This window comes from Eublepharis macularius, chromosome 13, assembly GCF_028583425.1.
Source record: "Eublepharis macularius isolate TG4126 chromosome 13, MPM_Emac_v1.0, whole genome shotgun sequence".
Taxonomy (NCBI): Eukaryota; Metazoa; Chordata; class Lepidosauria; order Squamata; family Eublepharidae; genus Eublepharis; species Eublepharis macularius.
The window spans coordinates 59,889,554-59,905,585 of record NC_072802.1 but is presented as its reverse complement, the minus strand read 5'-3'; positions in this window follow the sequence as shown (position 1 = coordinate 59,905,585).

Sequence of the window (16,032 nt, the reverse complement as noted above, 5' to 3'; positions counted from 1 at the left end):
GTGGGAGCAAAAAAGGAACTCTTCTCCTCCTTGCTGGGGCACAAAAGCTCTATCTATATTATCTAGATTTACGGATCCTTTGCTTGTTGTGACCTGCTGGAGAAATTGGCTTGTTTGTCTTGGCTGATGATTTTCTAACCTTGTTATGAAGGTCATACTGCAAGCTGGCAGGAAGGTCTTCCTGCGGTATTTAAGTTATGGATCCAGGATTTATTATATTATATGGGTTTGATGCATGACGGTATGATCGGCCAGTAAGCCACAAGGTGATTCATGAGACCAAATTTTATAGTGCTTGTGCTGTTATCGAAGGCAGCATTACGGTCTTGGCATTATGTGTTACGACTCTACCTTAGCTCACCATTCATTTTCATCTAAAACGTTGTCACAGTATCACCCGATCCAAACTAGGCAAGGGAAAAGGTCTCCGCTAGCCCATACAAAAGCAGTACGTTTTGGCCTTTACTGTGAAGTCAGGAAGAGGGACAGAAGGGCAGAACCCATGCTTTATTTCTAGATGTTGGAAAAGCCATCAGTGTGTAGAACCGAAGTCTCAGTATGTTTTACACATGGCAATCTGTTGGGTAATAAATATCCACGGAACGGTGAGGTTGGCTGTAGTTTTGAAAGACTTCCACTTGAGACCTTGAAAAGCTGCTGCCGATGTGAGTACAGAATGCTGACTTCGATGGACCAAGAGTCTGATTCAGCATAGGGCAGCTTCCTACATAGGCTTGCCTGGTCCAGGTTTGGAAATTCCTGGTGATTTGGAGGGTGGAGCCTGGAGAGGGCAGAGTTTGGGGAGGGGAGGGGCCTCAGTTGGGTATGATGCCATAGAGTTGACCTTTCAGAGCAGCCATTTTCTCCAGGGGAACTGGTCTCTATTGCCTGGAGATCAGTTGTAATTCCGGGAGATCTCTAGCTACCACCTGGAGGCTGGCAACCTTATTCATACATGTATTTGCCATTTTAACAAAAACTATCCCCTCAGATATCTCTCAGCGTCCCATCCAGTTTGGCCCCAAGGTTTGGAAAGACAGATTTTTCCAAAACTACAGCCAACATTACTGTTCCATGGATATTTATTACCTAACAGACTGCTACACATAGAAATACCGAGACTTCAGTATTACACTTTGATAGTTTTCCCAACATCTAGAAATACAGCACGTGTTTTGCCCTTCTGTTCTCAGGACCAAACTGGATGGGATGCTGAGAGATCTTTTAGGGGATCTCTTGAGTTCTTCTTTTAAAAAAAAACCATACAGATGGTTTTACAGCCATAGAACCAGCTGTAAAATAACTTCAATCCCAAATTAAAATGCACCTCCCCCAAAACACACTTCAACGGTAATCCATAAAAACAGCAGATAAAATTTAGATACAAAAAACCAAAGGACAACAGCAAAAGATTTCAAATCCTGATTGTAAACTAGCATCTCTGATTAAACAGGATACCAGTATGTTGCCTGCATGTTTTATCCAACGTAACAATAACAGCTCTAGGCAGAGCCGGCGTGTCCATGGAGGCGGGTCCGGCAGCCACCTCGAGTGCTGAGGCACCAGAGGGGGCGCCGAGGTGTGCGCCGCGGAGCTAGCAGCATCAGCACGGGCAGCTGAATGGAAGGGCTGGGAAGCTGCCTGTGCACCGCCCCGGCTGCCTGCTGTGCCTGGCCTGCAGTTGCTGCGCCAGGCCGGGAGTGCATGCCAACGGTGGCAGCACAGGGCAGTCTGAGCGGGCAGCCTCCCAGCCCTTCAGCTCAGTTGCCCCGTGCTGCCGCCGCCTGCACACAGCTTTGGGCCAGGTGCAGCAGGCGGCTGGGGCGGCGTGGGGCAACTGAGCAGGAGGGCTGGGAGGCCTCCCACGCGCCGTCCCAGCTGCCTGCTGCGCCAATGGGGCCGGCTCGCAGCAGCATGCTGCGTGATGATGTCACATGCAGTGACGTCATCATGCAGTCCGGGTGCGAGTGTGCACATGCACGTGGCAACAGCCCTGAAGCTGCCCCCGGCCTCAGGTGCCAGAAACTCTGGCACCAGCCCTGGCTCTAGGGAGGCCATTTACAATTGGGGGAACAGTGTAGAGATTTCTGTTAAACCTCCCTTATGCCATGGTTCCTGTGGCACAGTGAAAAACATGCTAGAAATCCAGTTGGACTCTCAGGCCTTCCAAATTCTTGTTTAGTTTGGCCCTAAGAGATGAACTACACAATCCGCTGAGTCGTGTGCTGCTTTGGCTGGATTTGTACACTTGAGACAGCTGGTGAGGGGAAATCACTTGTATTTATTTAAAAGAAAAACTTCCGGCACCACCCTTTCAGAATCTGACAGAGGAAAATTGCCCATATAGTGTTAAACAAAAGTTTTCATTGTGATCGTTTTTAACTCTGAAGGACAGCGAGCAATCCAAATTGGCTAGTTGTTTTGATGAGATCTAGTCACATAGCGTGCCAAACATTCTTTTGCAAAGTGTTACTTTAAACATGTGAAACATCCTAAATCAGAGAAAAGAGAAATGCATGGCAGGCAATGTGAGCTAAATGAATACACAGTATAACTTGGACATTTTGAACTGCAAACATTGTGCAAATGTGTTTTTTGAAGGCTCTGTACTGGTTTCACCCTAATCTTTAATCTGGTTTTGGCCTTGCTTCTCTTCTCTTCTCTTCTCTTCTCTTCTCTTCTCTTCTCTTCTCTTCTCTTCTCTTCTCTTCTCTTCTCTTCTCTTCTCTTCTCTTCTCTTCTCTTCTCTTCTCTTCTCTTCTTTGAAATTAAAAGCAATTTCTGGCTGCTGCTAAAAATAGCTGAATTGGATACATTTTTTTAAAAAAAGCTATCCTGCCTTAGGTTTAGAGTGTGGATTTAATTTGGAATTGTTTGATTGTAGCACATTTAATCTGTGAAAACAGGTAGGAGGCAGAGGTTGATGAAAAATTGGCATTGGGTTCTATTTGCCTTTCTAATACAAATAAGTCTGGCATCTATTTAAGATCTAATCCTTGGCCTGCTATTATTGGATGAACTCCAGGCCAGGAATTCCTCTGTAATCCCATATGCTTTACTGCCACGCGCAATCATGTCAAAATGGTCTAATTAAATGAAACTGCTTATTGTCTCATGGTGCAAATTAAGTTCCTAGCCTGGTTGTAATTGATGTATCATGTGTAAGATGTGAAGCGTCCCAGAAGAAGAAGAAGAAGAAAAGCACTTAGTCTCTGTGTTTAGGATTTGCCCCAAGTTTCCCAAAGGTACAGTGAAAGAGGGAACCTCAGTAAAAGAGAAAGATTGTGTTCTTGCAGCTTTAAAATGGGATGGTACATGGTACAATTGTGTAGGAGGACCCGTTTGGAAAGTCCCTCCCTGACTCCAAAATTCTGCCTCTACAATTCTCTTGGCTTTCAAGGGTTTTGAGAAGTCATCTGTGAAAATGGACTTTTGCAGTCAGCATTCCACAGCCCGTAAAACATATTCAACCCTCATCAGGCTGTGTTTTGGGTGTGTGTGTGTGTTTTTTTTCCATTTCATTTTTGGGTGTTTTCTCTTTTTTGTTAATGTACAAAGTCATATTTTCTTGTCTACCTGGAGAGTTTTCCAAGGAGTATGTAGAAGCTCCCTTGAAAGAAAGAAAAAAAGTAGAAGCTCCTGTCTTGTCTGTGATTAGCCCACAGTGGAATCTTAAACAGAGCTCCGCATCTTTCTAAACCCATTGAAGTCAATGGGCTTAGAAGGGAGTAACTCTGTTTAGGATGGCACTGCCAGATTTTCTACTTTCATGCAATTAGCAAAAGCCATCAATGTTGCTATTTTAAATATATTGAGAACTCAATTTACGGAGAGCACTTTAACTGAGAGGTGTATTTTGTGTCTGTAGCTATATTCTGAAAGTGGCTGGGAACATTTCCCACCCACCCCCTCCCAGCTTCCATCCCCGCCTCCTTTGCTCATTCTATATTATGTAGCTCATTGCAGTGGAATGCTGCCGGGTATTTCCAAATCCCTTTAGGGCAGCAATTTTTTTTAAAAAAATACCCTTGGTGTTTATGATTCTGTTAAGCATCTTGTCCGAATGACCGGGATTCTTTTTGCTTAGCTTGGCAGAATTCTTAATGGTGCCCAACCAGGCATAAGTACACCGCAGGAATTTCCAGCAGAAGAATTTTTGGGCAATTCCCCTTGGAGGCTTGGTTTTGAAAAATGCAGTGGGGGGAGTGAAGAGATGGGGCTAGTGTTGGTGTAAGATTACATATGCTTCCCCCCACCCCAGCAAATATCTGTTGAAGCACTTTATTGTACTTTACTGGTATGTTTGCCAGTGCGATGGATGTTTACAGTCTTTTTTGAGTTTCTGGGCGCTCCTTTTTCTTTCTAGCCCTCTTAACTATGCAGATTCCCAGAGCACTGTTATTTTCAGAAGCATCCAGTAGGGATTGTTCTTTTGGGTATGAATGAACTGCCACAGTTTATTTAACTTTATATTCTAACTTTCTCAGGGCTTTTTTTCAGCTGGAACACAGTGGAACGGAGTTCCAGAACCTCTTGAAAATGGTCACATGGCTGGTGGCCCCGCCCCCTGATCTCCAGACAGAGGGGAGTTGAGATTGCCCTAGGTGCGGAGGGCAATCTAAACTCCCCTCTGTCTGAAGATCAGGGGGCAGGGGCCACCAGCCATGTGACCATTTTCTCCAAGGGCAACCCACCTTGGAGTTCCACCACCTCTTTTCCCAGAAAAAAAGCCCTGACCTTTCTACCTTTAAAATAATAGGGAAGGCAGTTTGCAACATAAAAATATGCAGGTACATAAACATGAACTCTAAAGTCAGCATTGGTTTGAGACAGTGTATCAGAAGAGCAGCAAAAAGTTCATAAAAACAGCATCAATACATTAGTCATAGTTCATTAGACAAACACAGGCTGTGTGTATTTATAAGCTCCAAAGTTCAGGGCCTGGAATCTCCAGTTATGGGATGTTAAGGATGAGGAGGGGATGTCAGCTTGAGACCTTGATGAGTCCCTGCCGGTTGGCGTTGAGAGCTGGCATGGTGTGGTGGTTATCAGACTGGGTCCTAGGAAGACCAAGCTTGAATCTCCACTGTGTCATAGAAGCTTGCTAGGTGACCCTGGGCCTATTATAAGAATCAAACTTAACCTATCTCACAAAGTTCTTGTTGATAGTTTCAGGTGGGTATCTGTGTTGGTCTGCAGCAAAAGAGCAAGGTGCAAGTCCAGTAGCACTTTCAAGATCAACTAGTTGTTGTGAGGATAGAGTGGAGGAGGAGAGAGCATTGTGAAAAGCTGCTTTGAGTCCTGATTAGGAAGAAAAAAAGGAGATATTGATTTTAAAAAATAGCCCTGACCTGGATAGCCCAGGAGAGACTGATCTTGTCATATCTCAGAAGCTAAGCAGGGTTGGCCTTGGTTAGTAATTAGATGGGAGACCTCCAGTGAAGACCAGGGTTGCAGAGGCAGGCAATGGCAAACCACCATAAATAAATGCTAGGCTAGAGTGGACTGTAGTCTGATTCAATATACATAAAGTTCATCTGTTCATACCTTTGGAGGAGGAACGGTAGCTCAGGAGTAGAGCACAGAAAGTCCTAAGTTCAATATCTAGCACCTCCAGTTAAAAGATGACAGGTAGATAGTACTGAGTAATGTGTGAAACCTAGAACCACACAGTGTGGGAGGAGACCACAGTGTGGCTTCTCTTTTCCATGACAGCTTTAGTCAGTTTCTTGAGGACTGACACGATTGTGGGGCAGACCTGTGGTGTAAAATGCAGGTCTACAACGCAGCCAACTTGCCGAAGCTAAGCAGATCTGAGCTGTTCCAGTGCTTGTGGGCTTCCTGGGAGCCCCACAGTAGAGGATGGGGAAAAGGTGGGCTATAAGTTAATAATAAATAAGTAAGGTGCTACGGCATGGTTACAGGCTTCTGATGTTTCTTGGCTGTATAAGGAGGGGTAGAACACCTTCATTTCCCATTTTTCAAGATAAGTGAGTGCCAAGCCTTTTCATGAATTCTTACTGATAAATAGAACTCAAAGTAATGTGTGCATTGCAGAAAACAAGGCCTTGTTCTGTATCTGAAGAAGTGAGCTGTGGCTCACGAAAGCTCATACCCTACCACAAATTTTGTTAGTCTTATAGGTGCTGCTCGGCTCTTGCTTTTTTCTACTGCTACAGACAGACTAACTTGGCTACCCATCTTGAAGCTTCTGTTCAGTTTTTTTATAAACCAACCTCTCCTGCCGCAATTGAAAATTTAATTTTTATTGTGATCTGAACTGAGCAGGGTCTGCAACATTTAAAACAACTCTAGCATACTTTGCCAAAGACTTTTCATTTTCCTATTTTAAAAAGTTTGTTTCTTTTGCAAACTGTATTAAGGGAATTAGCTACAAAGCCAAGTTGGGCTTCTGTTATGTGCCAGGAGCTCTGCTAACTGTAGCTGCTTCTACCTGGAAAATTATCTTCTCATGACAGAGAAGTTCAAGTTAGTTTACATAATAGCCAGGCTTTTTTTCAGCTGGAACGCAGTGGAACGGAGTTCTGGCACCTCTTGAAAATGGTCACATGGTGCGGTGTGGAAGGCAATCTAAACTCCCCTCTGTCTGGAGATCAGGGGGTGGAGCCACCGGCCATGTGACCATTTTTGCCAAGGGCGTTTTAAACTTTAAAAAACTCCCCCCTTGTTCCAGCTGACCCAAAGTAATGTCATTGTGCGGTCCTGAGTTCCACCACCTCTTTCCCCAGAAAAAACACCCTGCATAATAGCAAAACTTTCAACAGCAAAATGCAAGGCTAATGTGCAATGCCTGTCACTAGGAAAGAAAATTTATGTCATTGAGGAAGCAGGTTACAAACGTGTACAAATGATGACTTACATGAGCTCAGGAGGTGGGCTTGGGTAAGCCCCTCCTCTCAGCCCCAGCTCCCCAGCTGTGTTGTGTGGATAATTATGACACTGACTTGTTCACTGCTCTGAGTGGGCACTAATCTGTCTAAAAGAGCACTGTACAAGCACACTGTTGTTGTTGTTACTATCCTGGGCCATCCTGCTTCTCCTAGAAGATCTCTAGTGAAGACACATCTTCTGCCTCTTGAGATAATCTGCTCCACTGTTGAACAGTCCTTACTTTTAGGAAGTTTCTCCTAGAAATGTATTCCCTTGCAATTTCCATTTCTATTAATTCTTGTCCTGCTGTTTGAGAGCCAGTGTGGTGTAGTGGTTAAGAGTGTCAAGAACAGCAGGACTCTAGTCTGGAGAGCCAGGTTTGATTCCCCACTCCTCCGCTTGAAGCCAGCTGGGTGACCTTGGGTCAGTCACAGCTCTCTCAGGGCTCTCTCAGCCCCACCCACCTCACAGGGTGATTGTTGTTGTGGGGATAATAATAACATACTTTGTAAACCGCTCTGAGTGGATTTTAAGTTGTCCTGAAAGGGGGCAGTATATAAATTGAATGTTGTTGTTGTTGTTGTTGTTATTAAGAAAGAACATTTCTTCTCCATCTTAGTCTTTAGAAGGGCTATATATTAGTTGTGCAGAGCTGATGTGGAAAGAATATTGGGACTGGCAAGTTAGAGAAAGCGGGTTGGGGGGAATCTAGGGAGAAAAACAACAACAAAAGGTTTAATATATTTTTAAGCTTCTATATTTTAGGATCGCGTTTAATCAGCTTGACTCCTCAGTAAGTTTGTGTGTGATATTTATGATCATGTATGAATACAACCTATACTCTCATGTTCACAGATGCAATGAGAAAAAGGTCATGAATTCTGGGGTTTTAAACGCCATGAAATGCTGGAGGGGGGAGTGCAAGAAATATAATGTAAGAGGGAATTAGATAGATTTGATGAGGCTGGGCTCATTAATAGCTGCTAGCCATTGGGGCTACAAGGACCCTTCCTAGAAGCACTGAACACCGATCGGTGCTCAGAGGCCGCATCAGGGAAGGCCTTTGTTTCTGTGCTCTGTTTGTTGTCTCTACAGGGCAACAGGTTGGCCACTGTATGAAACAGGACGCTGGACTAGATGGAAAAATTGTCTGATTTAGCAGGGCTCTTCTTATATTATGTAATCCTGCTGTTTCTCATGCAAAACTCGAAAGTATATGAGATAAGCACGGCTGACCGTTCACAGCAGCTGGAACTGGTGATAACATAATCTTCCCTGGTAATTTTTTTCTCTCTCAGGAGAAAAATAAGGCAATAGTATTGACAGGTTTCAAAGAAGCCACAATGGATAAAACTGAAAGCCCTAAAGAAATGCCGTTCATGATGCGGGGCTCATGGATCTCTGAGCATCATAGTAGTACACAATCAGCAGATCCAGTCAGCAGAACCGTTGGTGGAGTGTTCTGCTTCAGACAGCAAGAAAAGATCAAATGTTCGATTGCTATCCCCTAAGAAGACTGCATACACGTTCAGGGTGATTGTATTCTACTTAGAAAAAGCAGATTTTATATGCAGATAGTGTTTTTGATAAGGGCACCTTAGCATGGGACCTCCCAAATAGTGTTTCCGGTGGCCATGTTGGTCTGTAGTAGAAGAGCAATATTTGGGCCCTAGATGAAGAGAACTTTGACTCTCAAAAGCTCACATCCTGGAAATCTTGTTGGTCTCTAAGGACCTACTGGACTTGAATGTTGCCCCACGTAGTGTGAGGTTCTGCTGATGGGAGAGCTTGGCTCTGAGCTGTATAATGGCCTTCAGATTAGCAGTCTTCAGCCTGAATGGCTTGGATGGGAAGGATTCATGTCACAATCACTGGTCCAGGCCTTTCACTTTTTATATTTAACTGACATATTAATTGAGTCACTCAGGCGGGAGAGTTGTCTATCAATCCACAACCCACCGCTCCTTTGCCCTTAAAGCTTCCCTTTCAAGGTTAGGAGTGTGAGACCAAGTGGATTTTTCTTTTCTTCTTCTTTTTTTTTTGCTTTCCCCCCTTTCTGGTGTACCTGATCCTTAATACAGAGAACAGATGTTATACACATCAGAAACTTTAATGTGGATCCAAAGAACCACTGTGGTTTATAAGCACTGATGGTGAAATTGGAGTCAGGGGTAACAAACAAAAGTTTATTCAGTTTATGAGTTTCAGGTGGGTCACCATGCTGGTCTGCAATAGAAGAAGAAGATTCAAGTCCAGTAGCACCTTGAAAACCAACAAGATTTCCAGGATATGAGCTTTCGAGAGTCAAATCTCCCTTCATCAGATGCAAAGTATCTGATGAAGGGAGCTTTGACTCTCGAAAGCTTATACCTTGGAAATTTTGTTGGTCTTTAAAGCACTACTGGATACAAATCTTACTTGCTTTATAAGCCTGATACTCCCTTCCTTCCCACTTCATTATAGATAGTATACGTTGTCAGACCTGGAAGGTGCTTTATGCTTGGCTGTTACTGTGTATGTTTGCAAGAAGGCTTAACCCTGGCAACCTATTTATACTTTTAAATTCCATAAATATGCCAATGAGTCCAATTTTATATGCTAAATTATAAATGATGCATATGTTTTTAAATTAATGAAAGAAGCTTCAGTTTGATAGGAAAGTAAGTACAGCATATATTTCAATTTCTCCAAAATTTTTGGTGCGGGTGTCTGTGGCTTCAACATTTATGGAAACTTTACATCTCAATGGAAGCCCACTAGATACCTGAGGGGCCAGGACTCTGGATCATTTCAGTGGTCTGTAGCCTGTTTTCTTTAGCAGCCATAAATCGTGGACACACCTGTGTTTATAATATATCTGGCTCTGAAGTAGCTCTGATTCTTACATAACTTTCTTTGGAATCTTTAAGACGAACCAACTTTATAGTAGCGTAAGCTTTCGAGATCCAGTTCTTTTTGTCAGATGCATCTGAACTGACAAACTGACGAAGAGAACTGTGGTTCTTGAAAGCTTATGCTACTATAAAGTTGGTTAGTCTTAAAGGTGCTACTGGATTCTTTACTGTTTTGTGACTACAGACTAACACGGCTAACTCCTCCATTTCTTTGACATATTACTGTTACCTGTTCTTCTTTGGGGCTAGATGGATCAGGCTGTGTCTGTTCTGTCTAGTATTTTTTGTTTGGCAAGATTCCTACTTTGCCACACTAAGTGGTCCATTTGAAATTTAACCATTCATCCGCTCGTTACCTTCTTCTCATCCCTGAGCTTGTTTCAGAGAAGATTACAGTACAGGGGGTCTAGATTCTTGCTGATTTGCATTCCAAGGTTTCCCATCCAAAATCTGAAAAAACATATTACCATATTGTCGAAGGCTTTCACGGCCGGAGAACGATGGTTGTGGGTTTTCCAGGCTGTATTGCCGTGGTCTTGGCATTGTAGTTCCTGACGTTTCGCCAGCAGCTGTGGCTGGCATCTTCAGAGGTGTAGCACCAAAAGACAGAGATCTCTCAGTGTCACAGGGAGATCTCTGTGACACTGTGACACTGAGAGATCTCTGTCTTTTGGTGCTACACCTCTGAAGATGCCAGCCACAGCTGCTGGCGAAACGTCAGGAACTACAATGCCAAGACCACGGCAATACAGCCCGGAAAACCCACAGCAACCATATTACCATATTTCTCACGTGTGTGCTTCACCAAGAAAATAACTGCAGATCAATCCAAAATGGTCCATCTTAGATGGTGTAGAAGGATCCTTTGGAATAACCAATTGGTCCTTTATGTGATTCTTCACCCTACACATTTCTACATTGACCGTTGCTGGCCCAATGACAGACATTATTCATGTATACCACCAGGGCTTTTTTTCAGCTGGAACATGGTGGAACAGAGTTCTGAAAACCTCTTGAAAATGGCCACATGGCTGGTGGCCTTGCCCCCTGATCTCCAGACAGAGGGGAATTTAGATTGCCCTCTGCGCCATGGTATGGAGGGCAATCTAAACTCCCCTCTGTCTGGAGATCAGGGGGTGGGGCCACCAGCCATGTGACCGTTTTCACTGAGGGTGATTTAAACTTTAAAAACTCCCCCCTTGTTCCAGCTGACCCAAAGTGATGTCATTGGTCCTGGAGTGTGCACACATTTTGTGTGCACACATGTGGTACCACCTCCCACCAAGAGTTGCCCCCTGTGCTGGCAAACCACTGAGTTCCACCACCTCTTTTCCCAGAAAAAAAGCCCTGTATACCACTTTTCCTATTTGGAAATGACAACCTGGGAAGAGTTGTTTGTATTGGGAAGGGGATGGGGGGAATCCACCTAGCTGTTTTCCCTTCCCAAGGTATTAAAGGGCTTTTGATAAATCACATTTGCATGAACTACCGGTCTGCATATAGCACTGTAGCTATTAATAGTTTATGTGCCATGAATAGGTAGAGAACAAAATATTATTACAGGAACAAAAATGTTTAGTGTGTTTATCATTTTGGCTTGATAGCTGACAGCCGACATAAATCAGAATAATTAAATAACGCTTGGAGAGAACAGTGGGTATCAATGCCTTTCTGACATTTCCTAGTTATTTGATTTGTGCTTTGTTTAAGCAAGTGTGATAAGGAGTTACTGGAGACCAACCTTTCTTAAAACTTATCTCCAGCTTCTGATCCCAGAAAAGGTGAATGTGTTCCCACTTCTAAATGGAGGCAGAACAATCTGACAGCGAAATTCAATACTGTTTTTTGGCATGGACCTGTGAGTGGCTAGCCACACAGTAGAAGCTTATCTCTTTAGTAGCACATTTATGCGGTGACATGTTCAGAGTTTAATTGCTTGTGCTGTCTTTTCCTAGTTCTCCTCTTGGCTCTTTGACCACTTCTTCTCTGATCCAGTTTCCGCTTGGCTGTATGTACCAAGATTCATACACAGGAATACCAAATATACACGTGTCCCATCATCAAAACATTGTGATGTGGTTTAGTGCCCTCCTGATTGCTTATAGTAAAATAATAGCTGCCTGCAGGCTATCAGATGTCTTGCCCATGCTACACGGATGAACTTGTGCATGGCTGGGTCCAGAGGGTGGCATGGTTGGACATCTGGAGAGAGTGTACAAAAAAAGGAACAGCAATGAGGGTCAGAGGCAAGGGGATAAAAATACCAGTTTGCATGGCCCTCCTTTTGTGGGGTAAAGGCCTTGTCCAAGGAACTTCCCAAACAACCCCCAACCCCCAGTCTGGTGCCCAGTACTGGACTCTGTTCAACATAAGGCCTGAACATGTGATTCTCTAGACCCCACCCCCACCCCGGAAACGGTACCTGCCATGAACCTCACCAAGTAATCTTGGGCCCGTCACTATTTCTGAACTTAGTCCAGATCTTTACCCCAAGGGTTGGTACACTCCAGAGGGCTGCGAGCCCCTGTATAGCTGCAACGTTGCGGCTGCTTTTTGGAAGGACCTGCTTCTTATGGGCATGTACAGAGGGCAAAGGCTCCCCGTCGCCTCCTTCTCTTTATATGCACTCTTAGAGAAGCAGCAGAACAGTGAGGTGAGGCCACTCAATGGTGGAGAGGATTCCAACTTATCCCAGCCAACATCAGAGACTATGAGCGGAACTACAAGTGACAAAAGGCACAGGTTGGACACTTGTTAGTTTCCCTCAAGTTTTGATGGGAAATGTAGGCGTCCTGATCTTGCAGCTTGGCTCTCCGACTGCTGTCCAATGGACTTTTCAACTGTCACTTGTCCAACATTCCGCCAAGCTGCCTACATTTCCCATCAAAACTTGAGGGAAGCTGACAAGTGTCCAACCTGTGCCTTTTGTCACTTGTAGTTTTGCTCTATGTCTCCTCCTCTTCCTGTCACATGGCTGTGATGTCAATGATTTATACCTCTTGTTAAGTAGGTTGGATCTGCAGGATCCACCTTACTATTTCTCAGCCTAATCTATCTCACACAGGGTTGCCAAATCCCCTTACCTTCCTGGCGGGAGTGGGTGGGTGGGTAAGTGGGACTGAGCACTCAAAGAATTGGCCCATTTGGGAATCAAATTGGCCTGGTGCAAAGTGTGAGAGTGCTCCCTGGGCCAACGCGATGATGTCACTCCAGGAAGTGACATTGTTGCGCAGCTCTGGGAGCATCCTCCAGAGGGCTTGTTCCCCCACTTTTCCCTCTCCCATCTAGGTGAGTAGTGGTGGGTGGTGGAGGCTGGAAGTGGGGGATCTCCTGCCCCAACTGGAGGACTGACAACTCTAACCTCACAGGATTACTGTAAGGATGAAATGGAGGAAGGCTCGTGTACAGTACTGTAAGCTCCTTGGAAGGAGGACAGGATAAAAATGAAATCGAAAAGAGTCCAGTAGCACCTTTAAGACTACCCAACTTTACTGTAGCATAAACTTTCGAGAATCACAGTTCTCTTCTTCAGATGCAAACGCATCTGACAAAGAGAACTGTGATTCTCGAAAGCTTATGCTACAGTAAAGTTGTTTAGTCTTAAAGGTGCTACTGGACTCTTTTAGATTTTGCTACTACAGACTAACACGGCCAACTCCTCAGGATAAAAATGAGAGAGTAATAAGTATTCTGAGAAGAGGCAAAGATGTTGAAAGGGGAAACTGTAAATCTTCTGTCTTTTGGAGGACACCTGTCCAATGCTTAAAAGACATTCCAGTAGAAAGTTCTAAGAAAAAGCTGTGGAGGTGTATTTTTTTTTAAAGTCTCAGCCTTCAAGGAAGCATGAGTAGGAGATAAAAGTGAGGCATCTCATGAATATTTAAAAACTTCAGATCCATATTGCCAGCACCGTATCTTACGTACATATGCACGCTGCCTTCAGAATCTGAAGAGGTATTTTTTTACATGAAAAGGAACTTGGATGGTAGATACCTCGTGACAGAGTCGGTGTTCCTTAAAACAGGTGATGGTATTCTTCACTTTTAAGTAGTAACAGGGCCCTCAATCTACCCATGCTGAAAGGTTCAAGAAGTTTTGCAAAGGCCTTTAAATGAACCTCTGGAATACAATCGGGCATTTTGTAAACTCCTTCCTGCTCATTAAGGTAGATCAGTTGGCTGATTCTCCTAATACAGAAAACATTTGCATTGGATGCTCGAGTTCTCTCCAGAGCTTCTCTCAGCCCTGGGGTTCCCTTCCCACTCCACAATACCATGTTCACACAGAATGACTTCAGAATGGACACATGGACCTGGTTCTCGTACAGGCGATAAATCTGCATTTGTTCTCTAACATTTCAGGCTGCAAGTTCGGGAAGGGTTGCCCAACATCCCTCATATCCAGACCACCTAATTTGTATATTATGCAAACGGTTTCTTAATTGTGCTAATCGAGCATATTAATTGCTGCATTGTCTGCTGGTTCCTTTGTGTCTGCTCCTGGCGGCTGCCACGAAGATTGGGAACGGATTGGAGGAAACGTCTTTGTTCCTGACCATGGGGTTCACGCCAGGATTTGCTTTCTTCTTAAGGCCAAACTAGATAGGAGATGCATAAACATATCTGCTCCCGTTTTAAATGAATAATTCCCAGATGTTTGGGGCAGTGAATTTTAAAAGAAATGGGAACACCACGGGCATACTTTCTACAAGGTAGTACTCCCTGATAATTTGAGGATGGAAGCTGTCAACTTTTTTATATGTAGCATAATAATTAATGTGTCCTTGAGTGCCACTGGATTAGACCGGTGGCCATCTAAATAAATATCCTGTTTCTCATACTGGGAAGGCCTGCAAGCAGGGCATATATGCCAAGTCTTCCCTTTATTGTTGCCCCTCGGTGACTATTCTTCAAAAGTGTGCTGCTTCTGAACATGGATGTTCCATTGAGTCATCATTGCTGATATCGATGGATGGACCTAATCCTCCATGAATTTGTCTGATTCCCTTCTAAAACTATTTGCTCTAATGCTTCTCTCTTCATCCTACGGCAGTGAGTTCTATAAGTTAACGATATAGTGGGAAGAAGAGCATCCATCGTCCCGAATCAACAGCCAGTCAGTTTCGTTGAGTGCCCCCAGTTCTAGCATTCGGGGAGAGGAAGAAGTCCTCTCTGTCCCTGTTTTCCACACCATGTGCTCGCCCAGCCTCCATAAGGCACTGAATGCTGCAGTTTCCTTTCCCTGTTGCAAAGAAAAGAGCTGATACAGGTGAAAAGAAGATGCTATAAATAGGTCTTTATTTACCTGCAATGGAATGCCAAACTGCCTTTGCTCTGCAGGTACATGTCAGTTGACTTTGAGAAGTGGGGTGGGGCTTTGGCAGGCTTTTCTCTGGATTTACATGGGTTCCTCTGCTGTACACGACAGTCAGCTCTAGTTTTTATTATTCATGCTTTGAGCTTAATGTCCCCGTCAGCTAACACAGCAGGACGGCTTTGACAGGCGTCTGTGCAGTGTCAGCATCTCGGGGATATTTGACCAGTCATTACAGAATAGATTAACTCTCTGGAGGGTAGTCAGGGTTGAATATTAAACAGGTGAAAGCAACAATTAAAAATTTGTCACCTGAAGCTGCAGGATGGTGAAGAGCCTCCTCCTTCCAGCCTCTTTGAATAGCAGCCTTGACATTAATGCTTTGCCCTGACAGTTGCAGCCAAAGCTTCCCGCAGCACATTCCAAATCAATAAGACATTGAGTCTCCTCCACATCTCCTTCACCTCCCCAGCCTCCTAATATTTTCTCTCTTCCCTTCCCCAGACACCTGTGGCCCCTCCTTGCTAACCGCGCAACAGCCCATCTAGTCCATAGGGTCTGGGGGAGAAGATTCCCTGAACTTATTTGACTCTCATCTTTTGTTCTCCCAATCCTACCTCTCCCCCCTCCCACCCCAGCCTTCTGCCTCTTTCCTCTGTCTTTCATCTCTCAGCTTCTCAGGACCAAACTGAACATTACATTGCTTGCCTATGAACTGCTTGCCCAGTTCCTTCATGCATCCTTCCATTCCCTTTGAGATCACAGGCAAATATTTTAAAGAGAACCACAAAGCTGGAAGCTCAGCATTTGTCATGACTGGCCCCAGCGCTGCTGACTTGAAGTAGGGCCCCTCTCAGGCCCCGAGATTTCTACGGCAGAGGCCCCTGTGAAAGCTTCACAGGCAGACCTTGTGGTCCTTTCCCAACAGCCAGGC